Here is a 26,146-nt window from a genome sequence, read left to right as displayed (position 1 = left end):
ATGTATCTCTGATGAATGTATTTCTGATGAATACATATTTAGCACCAAGAGTACTTGAACAGCTGTTTAGCTATCAGTGCTAATCAGCTTTTCACATATGTCAGAATTAACAAGTTAATAGAGATAAGTGGTCTTGAAATCACTGAACAGGCTATTATTAGCAGCATTACAGATGTGCTGTTTCTTATGCAAAATTATTGTCTCCTAGTACATGCTAATATATCCTGAGCAATATATAACTTAATCTGAATCCTACTATCTGTTCAAGTTAGGTGGAAAGCTTGTTGTTGTTGTTGTTCGGTCGTTAAGTCGTGTCCGATTCTTCGTGACCCCATGAACCATATTGCGCCAGGCCTTCCTGTCCTTCACTGCCTCCCTGAGTTTGCTCAGTTTCATGCTCATTGCTTCAGTGATGCTATCTAACCATCTCATCCTCTGCCGTCCTCTTCTCCTTTTGCCTTCAATCTTTCCCAGCATCAGGGTCTTTTCCAAAGACTCCTCTCTTCGCATTAGGTGACCAAAGTATCTGAGCTTGAGCTTCATTATCAGTCCTTCCAATGAGCAATCAGGGTTGATTTCCTTTAAGATTGACTGGTTTGACCTCCTAGCAGTCCAGGGGACTCTTAAGAGTCTTCTCCAGCACCACAGTTCAAAGGCATCAATTCTTTGGCGCTCAGCCTTCTTTATGGTCCAGCTCTCACAGCCATACATTACTACTGGAAAAACCATAGCTTTGACTATGCGGATCTTTGTCGGCAAGGTGACATCTCTGCTTTTTAATATGCTATCTAGGTTTGCCATGGCTTTCCTCCCAAGGAGCAAGCGTCTTTTAATTTCATGGCTGCAGTCTCCGTCTGCGGTGATCTTGGAGCCCAAATAAATGAAGTCTGTTACTGCTTCCATTTCTACCCCTTCTATTTGCCAGGAATTGATGGGTCCAGATGCCATGATCTTAGTATTTTAATGTAGAGTTTCAAGCCAGCTTTTGCACTCTCCTCCTTCACCCTCATCAAGAGGCCCTTTAGTTCTTCTTCACTTTCTGCCATTAGGGTGGTATCGTCTGCATATCTGAGGTTATTGATGATTCTCCCTGCAATCTTAATTCCAGCTTGTGATTCTTCCAGCCTGGCATTTCTCATGATGTACTCTGCATATAGGTTAAATAAGCAGGGTGACAGTATACAGCCTTGTCGTACTCCTTTCCCTATTTTGAACCAATCGGTTGTTCCGTGACTGGTTCTAACTGTTGCTTCTTGGCCCGCATACAGATTTCTCAGGAGACAGGTAAGATGGTCTGGTACCCCCATCTCTTTAAGAATTTGCCAGAGTTTGTTGTGATCCACACAATTGAAGGCTTTTGCATAGTCAATGAAGCAGAAGTAGATGTTTTTCTGGAACTCTCGTGCTTTCTCCATGATCCAGCGAATGTTGGCAATTTGATCTCTAGTTCCTCTGCCTCTTCGAAACCCAGCTTGTACATCCGGTAGTTCTCGGTTCACGTACTGCTGAAGCCTAGCTTGTAGGATTTTGAGCATAACCTTTCTAGCATGTGAAATGAGTGCAATTGTGCGATAGTTTGAGCATTCTTTGGCATTGCCCTTCTTTGGAATTGGAACGTAAACTGACCTTTTCCAATCCCGTGGCCACTGTTGCGTTTTCCAAACTTGCTGGCATATTGAGTGCAGCACTTTAACAGCATCATCTTTTAGTATTTTAAATAACTCAACTGGAATACTGTCATCTCCACTAGCTTTGTTGTTAGCAATGCTTCCTAAGGCCCACTTGACTTCACTCTCTAGGATGTCTGGCTCAAGGTCCGTGACCACACCAGCATGGACATCAGGGACATTAAGATCTTTCTTGTATAGTTCTTCTGTGGATTCTTGCCACCTCTTCTTAATCTCTTCTGCTTCTGTTAGGTCCCTGCCTTTTTTGTCCTTTATCATGCCCATCTTTGCACTAAACGTTCCTTTGATATCTCCAATTTTCTTGAAGAGATCTCTAGTCTTCCCCATTCTATTGTTTTCCTCAATTTCTTTGCACTGTTCATTTAAGAAGGCCTTTTTATCTCTCCTTGCTATTCTCTGGAAATCTGCATTCAGTTGCTTATATCTTTCCCTTTCACCCTGGCTTTTCGCATTCCTTCTTTCCACAGCTATTTGTAAGGCCTCATCAGACAGCCATTTTGCTTTCTTGCATTTCTTTTTCTTTGGGATGGTTTTAGTTGCTGCCTCCTGTACAATGTTACGGACCTCCGTCCATAGTTCTTCAGGCACTCTGTCTACCAAATCTAATCCTCTAAATCTATTCATCACCTTCACTGTGTACTCACAAGGAATATGATCTAAGTCATACCTGAGTGGTCTAGTGGTTTTCCCTACATTCTTCAATTTAAGCCTAAATTTTGCAGTAAGAAGCTCATGATCTGAGCCACAGTCAGCTCCTGGTCTTGTTTTTGCTATCTGTATAGAGCTTCTCCATCTTTGACTGCAAAGTATATAATCAATCTGGTTTCGGTATTGACCATCTGGTGATGTCCATGTGTAGAGTCGTCTCTTGTGTTGTTGGAAAAGAGTGTTTGCTATGACTAGCTTGTTCTCTTGACAGAACTCTATTAGCCTTTGCCCTGCTTCATTTTGTGCTCCAAGGCCAAACTTGCCTGTTATTCCAATTACTCCTTGACTTCCTACTTTAGCATTCCAATCCCCTATGATGAAAAGGACATCTTTTTTTGGTGCTAGTTCTAGAAGGTGTTGTAGGTCTTCATAGAACCGGTCAACTTCAGCTTCTTCGGCATTAGTGGTTGGGGCATAGACTTGGATTACTGTGATGTTGAATGGTTTGCCTTGGATACGCACTGAGATCATTCTGTCGTTTTTGAGGTTGTACCCCATTACTGCCTTTCCCACTCTCTTATTGACTATGAGTGCAACTCCATTTCTTCTCAGGGTTTCTTGCCCACAGTAATAGATATAATGGTCACCTGAATTAAATTCACCCATTCCCGTCCATTTCAGTTCGCTGATTCCCAAGATGTCAACGTTCAATCTTGTCATCTCATGTTTGACCACATCCAGCTTGCCTTGGTTCATAGATCTTACATTCCAGTACCTATATAATATTGTTCTTTACAGCATCGGACCTTCTTTTTGCTTCCAGATACATCCACAGCTGAACGTCCTTTCGGCTTTGGCCCAGCCGCTTCACTCTTTCTGGAGCTACTTGGAAATGCCCTCCGCTTTTCCCCAGTAGCATATTGGACACCTTCCGACCTGAGGGGCTCATCTTCCGGTGTCATATCTTTTAGCCTTTTAACATTGTCCATGGGGTTTTCTTGGCAAGGATACTGGAGTGGGTTGCCATTTCCTTCTCCAGTGGACCACATTTTGTCAGAACTCTCTGTCATGACCTGTCCGTCTTGGGTGGCCTGCACGGTATAGCTCATGGCTTCACTGAGTTACGCAGGCCCCTTCGCCACGACAAGGCAGTGATCCATGAAGAGGGAAAGCTTGTTAGACAAGGAAAATAAAGCTGATGTGAAAAGCTTGGACCTGTATTAAGGAGTTGATGTGAGCATTAAATTTCTGGAATATTGATATTTCTTTTGGATTAGCAGCATTGCCTATTATTCTCATACTACATATCCAGTAGAGTATGTTTATTCAGAATGGTAAGCCAGCACCATTAGTTTACTGTGAAAAAGCACATTCACATGAGTAGATAAAACTAACTAAAGATAGAAAATTTTGGGTAATGTCCCAGCCCAGACTCCCAGCTTGCTGCATCCAAATAAACAAGGGTTCCACAATCCACCATGGTTTATTTCTGGCATATGAGCTTGGCAAACCCAGCTCATGCAAATTTTTCATTTCTATTTTGCTTTATCTGTTCAGATGAACTGGAAGCATGATACATACTAGCGTGCTGCTTATTCACCGTGAAAACCAATGTGAGCTCAGCCTACATGTCATTGAACAGTTTATTTCAAAGATATATTACATCTTTGTTCAATATAATATAGACAATAGAAAGCCAAGGGTGGCCTCAGCATCTTAGTGCTTTGCAAAGGGAAACTGTGAAATGCTGCTGTATCTAGTAGATTTAATAATATCTAATATTTTGCATATGTTATTTTATAATGCTCCTTAGATAAAAAGGCAGGCTATATATTACCAAATAAAATTGAATAAATCTCAGTTAGAGAAAGGAATAGATAGCCTTTTAGTCTAGATAGTGGTAATAGACCTTTTATTAAGTTTACTGAAAGCTAATTACAAGAGAAGAGGGACCTACATATTGGTATAGGTCCCTTCTCCTAAACCAGTTGCCCCTATCCTGGGCCCTGTTGGTCAAGCTGTTGGGCACCTCAGGCCTGGCAAATGCCAGGGCTGTGTTCAAGAAGACCACACCAGTATATGATAAACTGATACAAGAGTAAGCAGACCTAGTGTGTTTCCCTAGTGACTGGATGCAAATGCAGGAACTGGGCTGCTCCTGGTATCAGATGGCCTAGTTCCCTGACAATGGATTTCCATGACTTCCTGCATCTCATCTCAGGGCTGGTGTTGTTCCCAAAGCTGCTGCTGTTATTATTTTACAGTAAATGTCCAGTTTTTTAAAAAAAAAAATACAATAGTATGTTTGAAAACAGTATATCAAATATAAGATATAAAATAATAATAAACATTGTACAGGAAAGCTGGAAGCAGTGTGAAGAAGGTACCAGGTGATTTCTTCGAGCCATTGTTGCTGTTAGAAATTAGGCAATTTCTTTTCAGAAATGGCTAAGGTTTGACCTCGTAGGACAAAAGCAATGACTTCCTGGTCAGGACAATTAAGACTTCTTACTATTGGTGTTGTAAGTTCTGTCCTCCATTTAGTATATAGCATACATTCTAAGAGTACATAAGGAACAGACTTGACCACTGTATCAGAGCATATACAAGTATGCTATTCATTGGGAATGCTGGTATATCTGCTAGTTATTGCCCTCACAGATAATTGGCCAATATGGGCCAAAGTGAAAAGTCTTCCTGTGAAATGTGTAAAATATTTAAAAAGTATCTGGGAATGGACCAAGGAGAAGTACAGTAATTATTGAGTTACAATGCAGCTTGATTTTAGCTATGGTTTTATCACGAGCGAGAGCAGTTTATGCCAGAAAGGAAAAGCCTCAGTAAGCCAAATCAAGATTGATTTGTTATCTTAAAGACGGCTCAAACCTATCTGAAAAAGTAAGGTGAACCAAGGATGTTCCCCAAAGAATTTGCCTCACCCAGTATCTAAGGTCGCATAGTCCGAAAGGAGATATGGCCTAATTCTAACCAAATAAAAGAACTGAGAGTGGAATAAGGAACCTGGATTATTGACTTTAAGAATTTAGATTGAACCACATCTAAGTTGGAAGTATCTCTATAGATAGACATCTGCACACCATATAACATCAAACCCAAAACATTAGCCTTGAATAGTTTATTGACTGCCAGTACATAGTTGTTGCCAGATTGACTTGCATATCTAATGATTCCAAAGAATGCTTTTGGGGCTCTTATAAGGAGCTTTCTTGCTTGATTGGCCCAATGAGTAGAAGACTGAAAGAGAATACCTAAATATTTAAAGCTGTGACCTTTCCAGTAGATCTTCCATTTATCTTACAGCTAACTGGGGACTTGAAGCATTTTCTAGAAAAGATTAAAACCCTTGATCAGGGTAATTAATCTCAGGACGTTCCCTAAGTCAATAAAAAGTTAATGGTTCAAGGCATGTATGCAGGCCCACTTGTGTAGGTGAGCTCAAGGCTTTTAGTCTTGGCTAATTTCAACCTCCGTACCTGGGGAGAAAGGTATGGTGTAGTTTGTAAGTTCATGGGCTTGTATGTTATAGCTTTAGAGTTCAGTTGAAAGTGCTGGCCGTTACATTTAAAGTCCTTCATGGCACAGCCCTGGGATATGTCAGACAAGGGCACATCAGTGGTAAAACTGCCAATCTGGACGTTAGAGAGGACCTGTTGAGAATCCCTTCATGGATTGCAGGCCTTCTTGCCACTTTCTGGAATACTTTTTTTCTGACGGTATGAGCAGCCCCAACTGTTCCTGCATTTCGTAAGCAAGTATGACCTGTACTATTCCAATGTGTTTTCAGTTCTAATTGATTGTATTAGTTTATTGCATTGTTACATTTGTCTTTTGTACTTTATTGTTTGTTGCCCAGACTCCCTTAGGACTGAAGTGGATAACAAATATTCTTAAAGAAATAAATAGATTTTTGGTAATTCAATGAAATAAAACATTTATTCATATGTATCTATACTTTCTTTTTGTTTAGTAACAACTATGTGAAGAGTTTTTTAAATCAAATTTCTTAATGTAGAAATCTGAATTACAGACTGTAAAAAAATCAATAAAAATATATATTTGTCTCTGGCTGTCCCACTGTGTAAAGAAGACAAGACACCTGCCAACTGATCCAAAGGAGGAATGACAGGAAAACATCATGGCTTTACATATATGTTGTGTGTCTCAGAAGAATTTAGAATATATCTTGTAGATATCCAATGGTGCTTGCATTATGTTGATGTTTTTAGGCTCATAGTGAGATTAAGAAATTATAATATGCTTTTTGTTACTGTTTTTAAAGAAAATTATTGCAGTCATGTTACTTCATTATCTAAAAAGCATAGTAGAAAATGTGGGGAAAGGAACAGTAAGATGTGATTCTCAGGTGACAATCCTCTATGAAATGTTGGAGGGTCTCGTAAAGCTTAGAAATTGGCATGATTGGTAACCCAATGGTAAAGCATCTGCTTTTTGGGTGGAAAGTCCCTTGTTTAATACCCAGCATCTCTAGTTACCTAGAAGAGACTTAAATCTAAAATTCTGGAATACACTAGTGCCTTCTTGGTATCTTGGACTATAGATCCCACAGCTGCAATGATTCATGCTAGTTGGAGGCAGATGGAAACTGAAGTCCCAAACATATGGAGATCAGGCTGTCCATCCCTGGTCTATGCTTCAAATAATGCAGAGTGAGAAGAACAAACTGGTTGACTTTGCGTAGGCTAGTTTCTTACATTCTTCTGATATATCAGAAGCATTAGGCAACAACAAGAGAAAACTGAACTTTGTACATTTTGGGTGTAGATAGAGCAGGATAAGAGCTTTCTTAAACCACAGCTAGACTCCTTGTGCATACATCTTTGCTGGCTGAGTTATATGGACTCAGAAAACAAATCAATTAGTATACAGGTTGATTTTTGAACTTTGGTACTACCTCCTTAACTTACAGTGATAAGAGTATAGTAGTCATGATTTAGCAGGAAATAAGAAAAAATCCTTCCCTAATAATAAGTGTTGATTATATTTCAGTTCAAATTTATTTTTACTTCAGCCCGTTTACATTTTTCAGTGCTCCTTCCTATTTCCCAGTGATTTGAGTGAACAGTTATGGATGCATACATAGACACACACAGAGGAAGTCCATCTAGCAAAAATAAAAATACTGTAATTTCAGTGCTTGCTTTTGTTTTCTAGAAAGAATAAATGCCAGACCAGTCTGTACGTTACCCAGTGTTCATTTTTAAATTTTAAAGTAGAATAATACTGAGATCCTAAACTGTATGCCTTGTTTCTACAACTGTAGTAGGTTTTCTAGTTTCCTTCAGAACTCTACAGTAGTCTCTAGATACTTCCCACATGTAGGAAGGCTCAACATTTTCATTGTAATCAGTGTTGATGGATTATGTGTTTACTCAAAACGTAACTGTAAACCCCAGAAAGTAACAAGCAATGGTCAGATTTTATTCACACAATCCTATATTTTAAAGAGCTTGCGGAACAGAATGGATTAGTGAAGAGATAAGCTAGGGAGGGGCATGTGTAACTCAGGTGATCAAAGTTCATGGGTTTGAGCAATTAATGCTGCTTTTCCAAAGGTTGCTTGGTGCAGTCTGTTGTGGGGCATCTACAAAAAAGTACTTGAGCTATCTTACTATGTGATTAGAGCATAAACATTTCTATGACATTGGAGCAACCTTGATGGAGGAAATGAACTTTTGACTTAAAAACAATATAAGTAAAGTCAGTGCTTTTCAATAGCAAATTCTAGTTCTTCAATTTATCTGAAATGGGACAAGATAGTATTATTCTAAACTCTTTTTAGAGAAGCAAAATTTTAAATAAAGAATGGAAATAGGGAATGTTAAAAAAAGAATGAATGCAAAAGAAAAAAACTTGAAAGAAGATTAAGTTTCCATGAACTAAGCATATAGGAGAAGAATAAGAAACATCCATAGGGGCCACAGCCTCTTTCCCATATCCCCCATTAAATCTGTTTGTGCACTGCAATTCAATCTCTCTTTTAAAAATGTGGAACAATAGAAAAAGATTACCTTAAAATAATTTTGTTTGCACTTTTTTTTTTTTTTTACTGAAATGGCTTTCACAAAGACAGGACATTGGGCTCATTTAATTTATAGGAATTCAGAAAGACTGCAAGACATATACTTACATGAATACCTTGTTTCTAAACAAGGAGTCATTTTAAACTAGAAAGAACATATCTTTTTTTGTGTTGGCTATGTTTAAGTGAGATCTTATGGAAGGGTTGCTAAGGAACCAGAGCAAAACAAAACAAAAATTTTGGCTTTCTTTCTTTCTCTTTCTTTCTTCAGAAAAAAGCAACAAGATCGTCTCCTGCCTTTTAAAAAAGAAACATACATTGTTTCTTTATTATTTCAATTTGTAGCCCATCCTTTAATTGACAGAGTGCTGAAATAAAATAAAATATAAAAACTGAAATAGCAGGCAATTATTATACTTTAAATGAATACATAATTTTTGTGCTGGGATCTGCCCCAAACTTCCAGCCCCACCTTTGGATGAGCAATGCCAAAGTATCAATATTTTGGAAGCCAAGAACTAACAACCATATTTTATGCATGAGATGACTACTTCATTATTGTCTTGTTTTGAAAGACTTTCTGACTCCAATTTCTATCATTTGGAAAGAAGCACTGAAAAGGAAACCAGATTTTAAAAAATTAATGGAATGAGAAAAAAATAATCTAGTCTAATATAAGGCCATCCAAAGGTTAAGTTGAAGAACAATGTTGTAATCAGAAATATTCCAAGATATATTAATAATACAGACTTAAAGCCTGGGGGTACTATTTTACTATATATACTTACTGAAAAATGGAAAATGACTGATCTGCATGGTCCTACCTCTACATGCTGACTCTGAAGTAAGTCTTGTATTCAATGGACCTTATTCATAAAGTTATATAGATTACAATCATTCTAGACTCAGCTCATAAATGTTTATTTGGAAGCAATTCCCACAAAATTCAGTGGAGTTTATATCCAATTAAACATGCATTAGATTGTAGCCTTTGTTACCTAAGTACCATAATTTCCTGGTGCAGCTGAAGGAAATGCAATATAACTTACTGAGTTGTGAATGCTTTCAGATCAAATTAGCTTTTGTCAGCTCTGAACATTATTTGTCCAAATGGCTCACAATAGGTTTTGTTGACAAGTGGCGTTACTTTTTTAAGGCTAATATTTTATGTAGCTCTTTCCCACTGGCAGGCAGAAACAGGTAAATTAAGGAAATTGCAACCGGTTCATATTTCAATTGGAGCATTGTTTTGTTTGATGAATGAATAAAGTTGGAACAGCGTTCCTTGGACCTGGGTGTTTTCATAATTTAAAAATGTGAAGTTTGGCATGTTGTAACTTACTTCAGTGAATACACTCCACATCTAGTCTGTTAACGCACAGTCACACAAATACATTTTCCATCCATCCCCTAGTTCAGTAAATACAAATGCAGAAATCTAATGGTAAGGTCCTCTGATATTTCACTCTGTATTAGAAGGTTGTAGTAATGGCCTGGAGAGGAATGTAACGAAGTTCTTTTTCACAGAAGGAGCAATGATTGCTTTGTAAAGTAAAAAGGCTTTCAGGTTTTATTACTATTTATGAAAGGCTATCATACAACAACTAAGAAAAGAAAGGAAAAAAAGCAGGGTCAGAATAACTGTTTTCTTCAATGGAGTTCCTACTCCATGCTAGTAGTTTACCGTTCTTGGCTAAATTCTATGCATTTCATTTTTTTTTTATTAACATTTTTTACAAAAATTAAAAAAAAAACACTACCAAAACATAGAATAAATAGAAAAAGAAAGGCATTATAAAAGGGTAAAAGAATAAGTGAAGAATAACAAAAAAGCAAGAAAAAGAAGGATATCTGAAGAAGCTACTTCCAATCTTCTTTGCAGCAGTTACAAACATAGCAATTACCATCTCCACCCTCTCATATTGCATTTCATAGTTCCCTTCTTCCCATAAACAAACCTTTTAAATTAATAAATCCCAAAATCAGCAGTTCATTTTATCCATTTCAGCAAAAAGTCTATCAAGGGTTTCCAGTCTTCTGTAAAAGTAGTTGTTCCCTCCTTAATCAAACAATGGTATAATCCGCCCTAACCAGGGAAACCAGAGAGCTGGGATTTGGGGCAAATAGAAGCTTTGGGGAGGTTAGGGCAGGTTATACCATTCAGGTGGTGATGGGAAGAGGATGTTATGATGGGAGTCAGAGGGCGGGCTGCTCTTGGGGAAGACGCCCCCAGTGTTTATTACCAATGGTGTGTTCCAGCCCTCTGGACTCAGACTCAGGTCCTGGACAGCAGACATGGAGGTCCTGGCTTTTAGCTGCTGCTTAATGCCAGGTCAGTCAACAACAAGGCCCCCCTTATATGTGATTTGATCACTGAGGAGCGGGCCGACCTGGTGTGCATCACCAAGATCTGACTGGGCCCTCAAGGGAGGATTCCCCTTTCAGAAATGTGCCCAGACAGGTTTATGGTTTGTCACCGGCCGAGATCCCAGAGCAGCGGGGAGGGGTAGTGGTTGTCATCTGGGAATCTCTGTTGGCCTTCAGGGGTGCTGCTCCACAAGTGGCCAGTTGTGAGACCCTGTTCTTGAAGTTGGGTTTTCAAGAACAGTTGGGATTGTTGTTGCTGTACCAGTCTCCTTGCTGCATAGCAACCTCCTTGCCTGAGCTGATAGAGGCCATTGCAGGGCTGGCAGTGGAATTCCCCAGACTTGGGGGATTTCAATCTGCCACCCCTAGGGTGTGCCTCAGAGGCAACTCAGGAGTTCATGGCCACCATGGCAGCCATAGGCCTGTCCCAGATTATTCATGACCCAACTTGGGACAGAGATTTCACACTGGACTTGGTTTTCTTGTCAGAGCAGTGGCAATGTGATCTGAAGGAGGAATTACATCTGTCCCCCTTGTCATGGTCAGATCATGTCCTGGTGCCCTTGAGATTCTCCTATACTATCCCCCTCCATAGGGAGGTAGGACCCATTCAATCGGTCCACCTCCGGTGACTGATGGACCCAATGGGGTTCCAAAGGGAGCTAGAGTTATACCCAAGGTCTGCTGGATGGTCCAGTGGAGCCCTTGGCTGGAGGAGGAAAATGGATGAGGCTTTGAACAAGATTGCACCTGTGTGGCCTCTCTTGACCCATCGAGCCCGACACTCCCTGTGGTTTATGGAAGAGCTGAGGGTCTTGAAAAGGGTTAAGAGATGTCTAGAGCACTGTTGGAGGAAAACAAGGACCAAATCTAATCGAACAAAGCTAGAGCCACTATTAAGGCCTACCTTGTGGCAGTAAGAATGGCAAAACATCAATATTTCTCTGCTCTAATTGCATCCGCAGAATGCTGCCCACCAGCCCTGTTTAAGATCACCCAGTTTTGGGAAAGGGGGGCCCAGTGGCCCATCTACAGGGCTGTGCAAAGGAGTTTTCTGGGCATCTGAAGGATAAAATTGCTCAGATCCCGTTCCAGTTCCATGCCAAGCACGAGGTGTGGTCTATAGATGATGGTCAGGTACTCTGTTACCTGGGAACAGTTTAATCCTGTTGAACCCAAGAAAGTGAACTAGGTCCTCTGGACAGTCAATGCCACCACTTGTCAACTAGAACCATGTCCTTCCTGGCTGGTTAAGGCTACTCAGGTGACATGTGGGTGGGCTCAGGCATGGTGGATTCATCCTTGAGGGAGGGAGTGTTCCCAGCTGCCTTTAAAGAGGTGCTGGTACATCTCCTCCTTAAGAAACCATCATTGGATCCCACCATACTGGACAATTTTTATCCAGTCTCCTACCTCCCCTTTTTAGAGAAGGTGGTTAAGAAGGTTGTGGCGTTGCAGCTCCAGAGGATTCTGAGGAAATGGATTATCTGGACCCTTTTCAGTCAGGTTTCAGGCCCGGATACGGGACAGAAACGGCATTGGTCGCAATTTTGGATGATCTCTGGTGGAAGCAGGATGCAGGTAGCGCATCCATCCTTGCTCTTGTTGACCTCTCAGCAGCTTTTGATACCACTGACCACGGTTTCCTTTTGGGTCAACTTAGGGAGTTGGGAGTAGGTGGCACAGTCTAGTGCTTGTTCTCTTCCTTCCTCCAAGATTGGTCCCATCAGCGTTGATTGGGAGCAAGAGGTCCAGCCCATGGCCCCTCCTCTGTGGGGTGCTGCAGGGTTCGGTACTCTCTCTGCCCCTTTTTAAAATCTACATGAAACCACTGGGTGAGATCATCCACCACTATGGGATGAGGTATCATCAATATGCAGATGATAGCCAGTTATACATCTCCATCCTGGGTGCTGTGAGTGATGCTGTGGCCACCCTTTCATGGTGCCTGGAGGCTGTGGGGGTCTGGATGGGGTGCAACAGGCTTCAGCTGAACCTTGGTAAGACGGAGTGTCCATGGATTAGAGGCCCCTCGGTATCTGGGGATTTACCATCTTTGGTTTTGGATGGGGTTGCACCATCCTGGACAGACCTGGTGCATAATCTGGGAGTCCTCCTGGACTCATGACTCCTGCTTGAGGAGCAAGTGGCAGTTGTGGCCAGCAGGACCTTTGCCCAACTTGTGATGTACCAGTTATGCCCTTTCCTGGATCAGGAGACTCTCTGGTCAGTCACTCATGCCCTGGTCATCTCTCAGTTAGACTATTGCAATGTGCTCTACATGGGGCTACCCTTGAAGAGTGTACGGAAGCTACAGATGGTTCAAAATGCAGCTATGTGGACAATCTTAGGTGCCACAAGGATGGCACATATAACACCTTTACCAGCATTGGGTCCCAGTTTGCTTCCAGGTCCAATTCCAAGTGTTGGTTATTATCTTTAAAGCTCTACATGGCATGGGTCCAGGTTACCTGAGGGACCATCTCACCTCCATTACATAAACCCGTCCCACCCAGTGAGGCCAAGAGGGCATGTTGTGGATCCCATCAGCGAGAGAATGTTGGCTGGCAGGGACCAGGAGGAGAGCCTTCTCTGCCGTTGCCCTGCCTTTTGGAATATTCTCCCCCCAGAGGTGTGGCAGGCCCCTACCCTCCTGGCCTTCCAGAAAGAATTAAAGACCTGGCTCTGCCAGGTTGCATGGGGTGATAAGAATCTTACCCAATCATGGGGATGGGTGGTGCCTTGGTGATGCTCCCTGTGATGGAATGGAATTATGAAGGCCAGGCTCAGGGAGATAAGCATTTTCTTAGCTTGCCGCAGGAGCATGGGAACTACAAGAGGATGAGACTGGTACTTCCCTGAGGAATTCACACTGTTGTGACTGGCTGACTTGGGACCTGAGGTTTCAGTGTGGGAAGATTCTTGCTAGAGGTTGTAGCTAATAAACATAGCTGAACTGATTTTGCATTGTCTCTTGGAGTTCCTTGGGCTAGGCCTGACACTCCCCGAGCTACTGCCAATTTAACATCTATTCTTGGATTTTATTTATTTTCTATTTATTCAGGATCACTTTATATTGTATTTTAATTGATTTTAACTGTTTTGTAAACTGCCCAGAGTCGTTTTTAATGAGATGAGTGGTGACAATTTGATAAATAAATAAATAGTCAGTTTAGCCATTTCTGCAAACTGAGCCATTACTGACTCATTATTGTTTCTGTAGTCTTCCATCTTTGTGCATATAATAGCCTTGCTGCAGTTACCATATATAAAACCAATCATCCGTGAGCCTTTTTTAGTTGAGTGTCCCTAAGTCCTAATAAGAAAAGTTCTAGTTTCATCTGAATGTTAATTTTTAAAACTCTCTGCACCACCATATGTACGGTATTTGTGCCCAGTATCTTTTTGCTTTTTCACAAGTCCACCATGCAAGATAAAATGTCCCTTCATTATTTTTCACATTTCCAACAGGGATTAGAAGTACCTTTGTACATTTTAGACAATGTCTCTGGTGTCATATACCAACGGTACGTCATTTTAAAAAAGTTTTCTTTTAAATTGTAGACAATGTGAATTCTCTCCCATTGATCCCTTTGAATGTTATAAACAAAATTCTTGGCCCATTTTACCATACATTTTTTAAATTGCTCTTCCTCCATTTCAAATCTCAACAAAATTTATACGTTTTAGCAATCACATGTTCATCATTTGTACATAATTCATTTTCAAATTCCATTTTATCACATTCTATTCCTGGTACTTTTTTATTTATATTAAATCTTTCTCTTAATTGTGTATATGAGAACCATTGAAAACGAAATCCTTCTGCAGTCAATTGTTCTCTTCATTTGATCTTTAGCTCATTTTCCCATGCTAGCAAGTCTTTATATGTTAACCATTTGTCTTTGCCCCCAGTTTCTTTTCTATAAAACGCTTCTTGGGCTGAGGCCAACAAACGTATTTTCTGACATAGGCTGGGTTTGTATCTATTCCATATCTGTAGTATGTCATTCCTAATATAATGATTTTTAAAATCTACATTTACTTTAACTTTATTGTACCATAAGTAACCAAGCCACCCAAATGTATGCATTAATTTCTAATTAAAAACTAATGAATGCACTGTAGCTGGCTAAAGATTTTTTGGGTTAAAGCTCAAAAAGCAGGTTAATACATTGTGCTAAGTAACAACGTGGTTTATCTGGGTCTGTTTTATTAAGTTGGGTGAACCCAACCATTAGGAATTTATTTGTGACATTGTCTGAGCTCAGAAGGAAAGCAGACCTGTGCGTGGTTAATATTGGAATGGGAGATCACCAGGAAATATAGGGTTATGGGCTGGACTGGAAAGTAAAACAATTAAACAAAATATCCTGAAAGAAGGCAGCAGAAAACTACTTCTATATTGTTATCAAGAAAACATCACGATGGCATCCATGTAAAATCAAGCTCAATTTGAAACTATTTTTTTTCCCTCATAAGGCAGCAGCGCCTGACAAACTTGGTTGATCTTGAAAAATACTAAGCAGGTTTGGATGGGAGGTCACTGAGAAACCCAAACAATCAATCAATGAAACAAACATTTTAGGCAAAGACAATGTCAAATCACTTCTAATGTGTTTCCAAGGAAACTGCCCATGTAATCACTACAAATCAAGCTTAACTTGAGGGAGTCCTCATCTTTTCAACATAGTTCATTGAGTAAAGTACAACCAAAGCTGGTTTGTACAACACATTGACTGTAGCCTATGCACTTCCTGGGTTCACACAATACACTAAGCCAAAATCAAATAAACCACATAAAAACTTAACATGATCTATATAAACATAGCCTCTGAGTGTGGCATTTATGAGAGAGAGGAGAAAGAGATTATTTTAGTATACTGTATGTTGTTGTGATTGGACAATGAGTAAGATTCCTTCATGAGCTCCTGCTTTTTTTTAACCTGCGGAAGTTTAAATACATTTAAATTTAATTGTTTTTTTTTAAAATGCAAGCAGCTTAAAATAAAATATGAAAGTCATTTGGGAGCTTTAAGTAATGATAGTCTAATCCTCAGAGTAATGTCAAGGATGACATGAAATCACTTACACACCTTGCATTTATTCCATAAATGAAAATATTTATAGTTAAAGTTCTACAAGGCAATCTGCATATTTGGGAACTCATGCACGCAGAGATGAAAGAGAATTTTGAAAGTTCCAGATTCCACAATCCATCTTGAAGTTTTAACACAACAGAATGGACTCATTGCTAGCACTATAAAAGCTATTTAAATGGAACAAAAAGGAGATAAAGAGAGACAGAAAGAAAAACTTTTTTTTTTTAATCAAGGAATTCACCTACCTCACCTCTCCTTGTCTCAGACATGTTTCTTCAATGGATGGCAGCAAAAGAGCCAGTAGTTCTGGCCAGGCACTTGGCTGTCTACAAGTACTCAAAAAGTGTTTGATGTCAAAATCAGGTGCTATGTTTTGGATAGTTCTGGGGCAGTGGGTAGGGAACTTCTTTGGACTCAGGCTGGATATTAGCAGGCAGCAGTTATCCATTGAGAAAGGTGCCTATAGAACAAAGAGGAGATAGGTGGTTCTGAAGGTGGTACTAAAGCACCAGAGAGGGTGCCAGATTGGTGCCATACAGGGAACCACCAGCAACGTTATGGCAAGGACTCACCGACGTCTAATTTGAATAGTTCAGTTCTGAGATTTCCACCACAAACCAGAAGCTCCACAAACTGTCCACTCTTGAATCTGTTCCAGAAGGCTTTTAATTTTAGCAGAAATGGAATTTCATTTCCTCTCTCATCATAGCTCAATATCAGCCCCTTTCATCTGCTGTATGAAGACAGTAAATGAAATCAACTTTATAAGTACATTAATGCTTAGGCTTACACATTACATTAAGCCATAATGTGGTTGGTTTGGTTTTGGTTAAGCATGTGGTATGAACGCAGCCAAATGTAGTAAAACATGCTTAAGCAAATAATGGCTTAGTGTGATATGTGACCTAAACTTCAACTTCCTGTATTTGACCTCTGAGACTAAGAGCCAAAACATCTTTCAATATACAATCTGATTCCCACAGTGTGTAGTCAGTCATCCAGATAGACTCGGTTTGAAACCATTATTGCTGCTGGTGGTTTTTGTAGGCTAGTAATTTGAGATAGATGATTAAAATGTGTAGTATATCTTTAGACTGAATGGAAGGAATAAAATGAAAAGGAAATTCTCTGTAGTTGATTTTTTAAAAGAGTTATACCGTATATCCGAAATCAAGGATGCACTACATTTTGCTGTCTTAACATTCCTGTTTTGTGCCATTCTGCAATTGAATTGTATTAAAAAAAGATTTTGCCTACTTCCTACACTAGGGTTTGGGCGAAGATAGGGATAATTGACTATGCACACACACACAAAAGGGCCTGCACTTAAAAGACTTGCAAAATGTGGTTGCTGAACCTCTGTGAAAGCGGCCAGGGGGTGGTTTGAGACCTGGGATCAAATAGTAGGATGCAGCAAAAGTTCTCACCAATGGAGAAATGAGTCAGCCTCAAGATCTGCAGAGTGTCAATGTTACTAATGGAAAATTACCTGTAGTGTAATTCTACACTGCACCACTAGGAATCAATTGGCTCAGCTACTGAATGCAGACCATGAAGTGGGACTGAACAGTGTACAGGTGATTTTGGAGAGGTGCAAAGAACAAGTGTAGTGATGTCCTTGGAATTACCTAATTACCTGAAATCAGGTGATTCTAAATGTGAGAGATTGTGAGGAGGCTGAGAAAGAAATGAAAGAGAGCAGACATAAACTATCTAAAGATAGCAGGTGAGTCAGCTGCTCATCTCATGATCAGCAACTAAGCCCAGGTGAAAAGAAACCTGGGAAGAAGTACTTCAGATCATTTAAAGAGATTCTATATTAATTACCTCACAATAAATGAGGATAGGAAATTCTTACAACTTCCAAGATTCTGAATTTACTTTTGAATAGCATTAAAGATATCTGACTGAGTAGATATCTTTACTTAAGACTGTGTAGTGCCTTTACTTAAATTGTAAAATAAAAGGATGCTTATTGAGCAAATAATGTTGGCTTTTCCTTTGTCAATAGCACTGCCAAATTTGGAACCTGGCCCCATTGGTGCAGTATGGTCCCTGAGTCAAAGGCCAATATGGTAGTTGACCATACCAAGATGGCACATCCATGAATGCCAAGCAATGTTATGAGCAGAAAAAAAGCTTCATTTCTGTAATATGCTCAGGGAGTTTTTGTTGTTGAAATTGTTTCAGAACAGGAATAGGGGAAGGTACGGACGCTGGAAATATGTGAGACCTGATGATAGATGCTGGATCTGTGTGGTGCTGAAGGCAGATAACTGTAATGTAATTATTGAAATCTGCCCTTGAGCACTATTAGGTTAGATTAAGCATCACATCACTAGGAAAGCTAGTCTCTGCACTTGGAAGATCTGCATTCAAGTGTAATGAACAACTGGGACAAGAAGCAATGTGAAACACATTTTTTTTTCCCTGTGGCCACCATAGCTTTCGGTTTCTATGCTGAAATTATTACTAATATCATTGGTTGCAAGTCTTAAGATCTCTCATTTTTCAGGCATAAAATACTGTTTTAGAAAAGTCCCTAACAATGAAGATTCTCAGGATGTTAAATTCTCTAGCTGCTGCCAAATAACATACAGATATATAAAATAAACTTACAGCCTTGCTGCAGGATAAATCCTGTTAGTCATTTCCCTCCCTAGAACACTTCCAAAAATATTTGAGAACTTTTTTCCCCATCTGTATTGATTTTGGAGGGTGGTGTTTGGAAGTGAGCTGCAATAGCATGAGAGATGGGATTAGAACATACTTTTTTAAAGGGGTCACAAAGGTGTGACATTTAAGAGTACTGATAAGGAGTTGTTTATTTCCTGATATGGGTAGGATAACAAAGGGGTAACATCCTCTGCAATGCAGGACATTATTATCTTCTGATATCACATCCTGCTTTTTAGGGGGAAAAAAACAACCCAAATGGGATAGGAAAAGTACAATTTCATTTCCCCAGCTTCAACTGCTACATGCACATGTGTGTACATGTGAACATACAACACAAACATGCAATCATTTAAAAATGAACCTGCAGATATAGCCCAGATCAAGAGGCTCTAATAGTATATTTGTACCCTAAATAATGAAATGTGACTGATGAATTAATTATTTAATATTTTATATTAGTTGCAGGATCTTTTAGGCTTATCATGGCTTCTAAAAGCCCAGAATTTAGCATCAAATAGTTTACTGTCAAATCTATCAAATAGTTGAGTTTACTGGAAATCTCATTCCATTCCCAGGCATTTAAATTATTCTCCATGCATTATTCAAATATTGCACAGAGTAGACTGCTAGGAGGAACATTAATCACAGCAAGTTCTCATTTAAATCCATGCTAATCATTCATGTTAACTTCGCTCATTCTAAATTACATTAGAATGAATATAGCAAATATTTGTGAATCTTTTGCCTGCAATAAGTTTATTAACGTAGTTAAAATGGATAATCATCCTGCTTATTTTCAAACTCCAATTTCTACCAACTAATATTTCATTTCCATGTGGACTAGTGGAAGCATAACAACTGAGAGATCAGTGATAAGAGTCTTTCATCAATGGACTTTGAAGAAGCAGGATAGAAAGAGTATTAACAATGTTGAACTCTGATGTTGGAGAAAACTCCTGAGGCAACTGAAGCACAAATGTCCATGTTTAAATGATCATACATGAGACATTATGTGAAGACCCAGCTCTTTGGAGAAGTCTATAATGCTGAGAAAGGTAGAAGAAAAGAGAAGAAGGGAATGACCAGCAGCTAGACAGATGGACTCAATTACAGAAGTGGTGGGGTGCCCCATTGGAAGATCTGAAAGACCAGGTTGGGAACAGATCATCTTAGAGAAAAATCTATGTGGTCACCGAGAGCTGACACCAACTTAATCTATCAAGCCAATAGGCAAGGACAGGGAAACATGCTTTGAATTGTTCACAGAAATCTGTATTACCACTTTTGTAGAATGATTTCTACCATTAAATAAAATGAGGTATTCTATCTCACAAGGCAAAAATCAAGGTACTTCAAAAGACAGCAAGTTGTCACAGCTTTTCTGCTACAGTATATATACAGTGCATTCGGAAAGTATTCAGACCCCCTTCACTTTTTTCAATTTTGTTATGTTGTAGCCTGATACTACAATCGCTCAAATTCATTTTTTTTCTCATTAATCTACACTCAGTATCCCATAATGACAAAGTGAAAACAGAATTCTAGAAATGTCTGTAAATTTATTAAAAAGAAAAAACTGAAATATCACATGTACTTAAGTATTCAGACCCTTTACTCAGTACTTTGCTGAAGCACCTTTGGCAGCAATTACAGCCTCGAGTCTTTTTCGGTATGACGCGACAAGCTTTGCACACCTGGATTGGGGGAGTTTCTGCCATTCTTCTTTGAAAATCCTCTCAAGCTCAATCAGGTTGGATGGGGACCGTCGGTGGACAGCCATTTTCAGGTGTCTCCAGAGATGTTCAATAGGGTTCAAGTCAGGGCTCTGGCTGGACCACTCTAGGACATTCACAGAGTTGTCCCTAAGCCATTCCTATGTTGTCCTTAAGCTATTCCTATGTTCCTTGGCTGTGTGCTTAGGACTGTTGTCATGTTGGAAGGTGAACCTTTGGCCCAGTATGAGGTCCTGAGTTCTGTGGAACAGGTTTTCATTGAGGATATCTCTGTACTTTGCTCCATTCAGCTTTCCCTCAACCCTGACCAGTCTCCCAGTCCCTGCTGCTGAAAATTACCCCCACAGCATGATGTTGCCACCACCAGGCTTCACTGTTGGGATGGTATTGGGCAGGTGATGAGCGGTGCCTGGTTTCCTCCAGACATAACGTTTAGAATTGAGGCCAAACAGTTCAATCTTAGTTTCATCAGACCAGAGAATCTTGTTCCTCGCAGTCTGAGAATCATTCAGGTGCTTTTTTGCAAACTCCAAGCGGGCTTTCATGTGTTTTGCACTGAGGAGAGGCTTCCGTCTAGCCATTCTGCCATAAAGCCCAGATTGGTGGAGGGCAGCAGTGATGGTTGTTGTTCTGGAACTTTGTCCCATCTCCACACAGAACCTCTGGAGCTCAGTCAGAGTGACCATCAGGTTCTTGGTCACCTCTCTTACTGAGGCTTTTCTCTCCGAATTGCTCAGTTTGGCCGGGCAACCAGCTCTTGGAAGAGTCCTGGTTGTGCCAGACTTCTTCCATTTGAGAATTATAGAGGGCACTGTGCTCTTGGGAACCTTCAGTGCAGCAGAAATTTTTTTGTAGCCTTACCCAGATCTGTGCCTTGCAATAATCCTGTCTCTGAGCTCTGCAGGCAGTTCCTTTGACCTCATGGCTTTTGCTCTGATACAGTATGCATTGTCAGCTGTGAGGCCTTCTATAGAGAGATGTGTGCCTTTCCAAATAATGTCCAATCAATTTAATTTGATTATTGGTGGACTCCAATCAAGGTGTAGAAACAGCTCAGCAATGATCAAGAGAAATGGGAGGCACCTGAGCTGAATTTCAAGTGTTGTTGCAAAGGGTCTGAATACTTACATCAATGTGATATTTCAGTTTTTTCTTTTTAATAAATTTACAGACATTTCTAAAATTCTGTTTTTACTTTGTCATTATGGGGCATTGAGTGTAAATTAATGAGAAAAAAAATGAATTTGAATGATTGTAGTATCAGGCTGCAACATAACAAAATTGAAAAAAGTGAAGAGGGGCTGAATACTTTCCGAATGCACTGTATATATAGATATAGATATAGATATATTTTGCCAACATGAGGGAAATCATTTGAAAGCATGTTTTTTTGGGGGGGCACGCTAAAAGGTTTGGGGCTACTTCTTTGTAATAAATATGAAATAAGGCTGTTGGACAGCTATCCCATTAGAAAGTCAAGTTTTGGCTTGGCCATTGTAATTGATTTAGATGAATAAGATCAGATTTCAGGATCTGCTGAACTTAATGTTCTTCAGCTTTTCTGAAAAGTGAGCAGCAAAGGTAGATATTATTGTATTATTAAGCCTAAAATCTGTGACCCCTCCAAAATTCCCCTTCAAAAAATAGGAAGAAACCCACTGTAGTCACAAGCTTGTTAAATGAAAATGTCACTAAATAATTAAAGCTTGTAACCACTTCTAATACCACTAAGGGGCCATTTATGAAATCTATTTGTTCAATTATTTTTGTTTTACAGTATCATAATCTTCAGCTGATTATTTGCCAGTAACAAAATGCTAACCAATTTGTACATGAGAATTTATAATACTGTAGCATTGTCCATATGTAAAAAGGAATGTATTGGCTGTTTCAATATTTATTGGAAAGAAATAGTTTCCTTTTAAAAAGCTACCACACTACTCAGATATTGAGAGGCCAAGATACATCCTTTATGGTATCATTTTATGGTCAGGAGTTTAGGTAACTAACTGCTATCAGTCTTACCCAAACTGGTATAAAGCACTTCAGAGATTATATCACTATCCAAAGATTGTTGCCTAAGCCAAAATGCGCTACTGATTGTGTGGTACTGAATTAAAAGTTGCTGTTAAGATTAAGAGCTCTTAAATACTAAAATTGGATAGATGGTTCATTTAAATATTTCTTGATAACATTATTCAAAATGCAGCAAGGAGCTAAGACATAATCATTAGCGTGCTTTGGGACTAAAAAGTTATAAAGGTCAATTAATTGCTTTCATTTGTCAATTGACAATTAATTTAGAAACTGTAGCCAAAGATTTTTAAGCCTATAGTTGTCTGGATCTGCCTTGGGACCTTTTTTAAAACTACATTTGGCTTACCAGTGTGTGAAAAAGTATTGCCAAGACTGAGTCCATAAAGGAAGCAAAAAGCTAAATTGGGCTATAAGGTTTGGTGGTGTGGGTTGTTTTTCAGGACCATTGGTGATTTGCTTTAACTATCTTTTAAAATGACATGTCAACTATTCATTATTATATAGGTTTTCAAAAGAAGGGAAGACAAACCCTACATTTATAGCATGTGTGTGTTAGCTGGGTCACTAAAAAGAAAGAGAGTCAGAGCCAGGTCATCACTCTTCTTTGAATATTGTTGTTGTTTTTTCCTTATGGAATATCAGTTACATATTTTTCAAAGTAAATTAAATAAAGGCAAATGTCACTGGTACTATATATATATAGTACCTATATAATCTGATCAGTCTCTCTTTGGTACTCTTTAGTTGTTGATATTGTATCAAAGCAGCTAAAGCCCAATTGAAAATAAGTTTCTTGGAATGGAAAACCATGTTACAAAATAACAAATGGGACTTGCTTGTCATGAGCTTAGCAAACTAGAAACCACAAGCAAATACTTGATTAGAACCAATACAATGCCACTTTCTTGAATGGTTACAATAATTTAACTCAACTAATCCAATCTGAAAATTAAATTTGCTTAAAACAAGTTTTACTTAATTGTGTTAGGATATTTTGGAATGCTTTGTGTTATACAACTTTAATCTGCAAATTAATTATCTCATTCTCAAGATGCTTATTTTTATACAGCACTCCAATCTAATATACTTCATGCAAAGTCCTGGTTGCCAACCACAGAAATGGTGTTTGTAATTAAAGAGTTTTATAACACAATTCTAAAACATAAAAAATCAGCCTTGAAGATTAGGAATTATGATTTAGCCAGGGATAAATATTAGTTATTTCTGGTTGGTATTCAGAGGTTTGAAACAGATATTTCCTACTGATTTCTCCCAAGAACACGGAGCCTATTTTTACTGTTTCATTTTGTTCTGACTTTGGAAAGCAATGAAGGTTTTAACAAGACTTTCTTCTGTAATGTCGGCCCATTTGATCAGCTCGCTGTGACCTGCCCTTTCTACTTTTTTTTTTTTTTTTACTGCTCCACAAAGTTAAATCTGGCTTTTCCTATTCTGTAAAACACTGGCTAGCTTGTTGAATTGGTGCTCTCATCCATAAAAGATTAAAACTGTTAACAATCCAAAAAATTGTGGGTATAATCCCCAAGCTGTGTAAAATATTTTTAATTACTTGGAAGATATTTTTCCATGTCTGAAGATTGGAAATTATGTTTCATTGTAAGAATACGAGGCCAACATTTTACTGAACGCAGGTCAGTTTCTCAGTGTGATGATTTTAAGTGCTTAGGTATTTAAATGCATTTTGAAGGCATGAGGAAAACTCCAAGTGCTGTTCTTTGAATATATACATCACTTGTTTCAGCTGTGAAACATTCATTTCTCTTTTTTGCATTTGAACATTCTTGACTTACTAAGGGATCAAAGCCAACTAAATCATTGTTACTTAATCCTGCTATACAGACTTTCCTTTAATTTCCTTCCTTTTGTTCCTTTTAGTTTCAAGGGCAAAAAACTGTCTTTTTCTGCTACATACTCATTTTGTAAGATGATCTGCATATTAATAATAGCTAGGCTTCTGTATACCATTTGAACAGTTAAAGAACATAAATCTGCCACCTTTTTGCCTTTGCTGTGTGCTGTCTATTTTTCTTGATATTAAATGTGCTGTAGTGGAGGATGCTACCCCAAATTTTTTAAAAAATATTTCTTTGCCACTCACTGACAGAAAATATTTCATGGTTTCTTGCTGAGGTAGTATTAGATATTTTTTCACCTTTTACTGGTCAGGTGCTTATTAATTTGGTTTTGCAACTTATTTATTCCATCCATGTATGAAGTCCTAGTCAAAGGCGCATGGTGTACAGCTCTCTGGATGTTGCTGAGTTAAAACTCTGTATCCTGGCCAGAAAGGCCAATAGAGAAGGATAAATATTACTCAGCAGTCTTTGGTGAGCATCTATATACCTGGATTAATTGAACACAATAACATAACATGAAAAGATAGCTCAGATTTATAGGCTTTGGGTTATAGGGCAAAACCTTTTTCCCAGTGTAGAGCTTTTAATTCAGAGGTATTCAGTACAGCATCTGGGGTCATCACCAGGATCCCTGATTTATCTTTTTTTACACATTTGAAACAGTTTTAAATTTAAAACTGGGAAACTGCCTTGCTACAAAACAAAATGTAAATCTCCATTATCATCTTTATTTCCAGTTACACCTTTGGAATCCAAAGAGGTTCCATTAAGTTACATAGCAAATAAAAATGATTTGCAGTTGCAGCCCTATGCTTAGGAATTATACTCATCTGCTAAGAAATAAAGGCATAGGAATCCTGCAGGGTGGAAGGAACCATTCTGTAAATTGGTCTTTGTAGTTGATTATAACTCTGTATGTACCATTTCCTGATTGGGAAAGTCTGCCCTCAGCAGTCATTTTCCAAGAATGCCAACATCATGTAGGTAACACTCTAAATGCTCATAGTCATCAAAAAAGTTGTGGGACCCGTGTTTCAGTTCCTGAAGCAGAAGAAAAAAGCAACTTCTTTATTAAATTCAGTTTCCACTATCTAAAATGAAATATAGTAACATTTTTTGCCTCATATAATGTGATACCAAAATAATTAATGTTTAAACCAATTTCAGATTATGTGCAATATGAAATTCCATTAAATGCTTTATTACAGGAATTATTTAAGGTTTATTAAAATATGCCTTTTATTTCACTGAAAGGTTATTCAGTGAAAGAACAATTGATAGCTCTGCTAGAGGAAGAACGATATATAATGCCCACAAACTGCACCACAGGAACCATGTTACTGTATATCAATATATAATTTTAAACTTCTTTGGACAAAAGGAGACAAATAGCTTTCTTTCAAAACCCTTGCTGTATTAGAAGCATTCCAATGAACAATGCAGATGCACGGAGGAAACAGTATAACTTTAAGATGTACACAGAGCTATCTGTTAAATATATTGGCTTGTTACAATCCTTTCATAAGTTAGAAGCTCTGATATAATCAAATGCCTGATTCACTCAGCCGCCCTCCACATTTTCCTGGAACGTGGAGATCCTGTATTTCTTCAGGGAATGAAGTCATAAGCAAAATGTCTGAAGGGTGGGAATAATGAGGAGTTACCAAGTGAAACACTGTGGGAGGAGGAGAAGGTTAGGCTAAATTTATTTCAAGTGACAATCTTAATGCAATGTTGATATACAAGGCGGAACTGCACATCATTCACATATGCATGTGACAAAAACCAGATGGTTGCTCTTCCCGGAGAAAAAAACAGCTTTGGAAGGGGATTTAAAGAAGAGAGGAGATGGCAAGAGGAGAAGCTTTTCCTTTTCTCTGACTCATCTCATAAGATTTCTACCACCACCCATTGTTTTTCTCTAGAAAAAGAGTTTTGGTCGGTTTGCTGGCAG

General features: G+C 38.8%; 1 long non-coding RNA gene across 1 annotated transcript in view; it reads right to left on the bottom strand.

Annotated features, from left to right (window-relative positions):
* The window catches only part of LOC148213585 (uncharacterized), a 30,663-nt gene extending 14,136 nt beyond the window's left edge, over positions 1-16,527 (bottom strand). The window contains exon 1 of the long non-coding RNA XR_015794265.1: positions 16,112-16,527. This is a non-coding gene — a long non-coding RNA (uncharacterized LOC148213585). The remainder of the gene's footprint in view (positions 1-16,111) is intronic.
* Positions 16,528-26,146: the final 9,619 nt, after the last annotated feature.

Source organism: Python bivittatus, unplaced genomic scaffold (genome assembly GCF_059951505.1).
Source record: "Python bivittatus isolate LINGU-HERP-01145 unplaced genomic scaffold, Pbiv_v1 ctg000980_np1212, whole genome shotgun sequence".
Lineage (NCBI taxonomy): Eukaryota > Metazoa > Chordata > Lepidosauria > Squamata > Pythonidae > Python > Python bivittatus.
The sequence above is the reverse complement of the archived record's forward strand: the minus strand, read 5'-3'. Positions and strand labels throughout refer to the sequence as shown.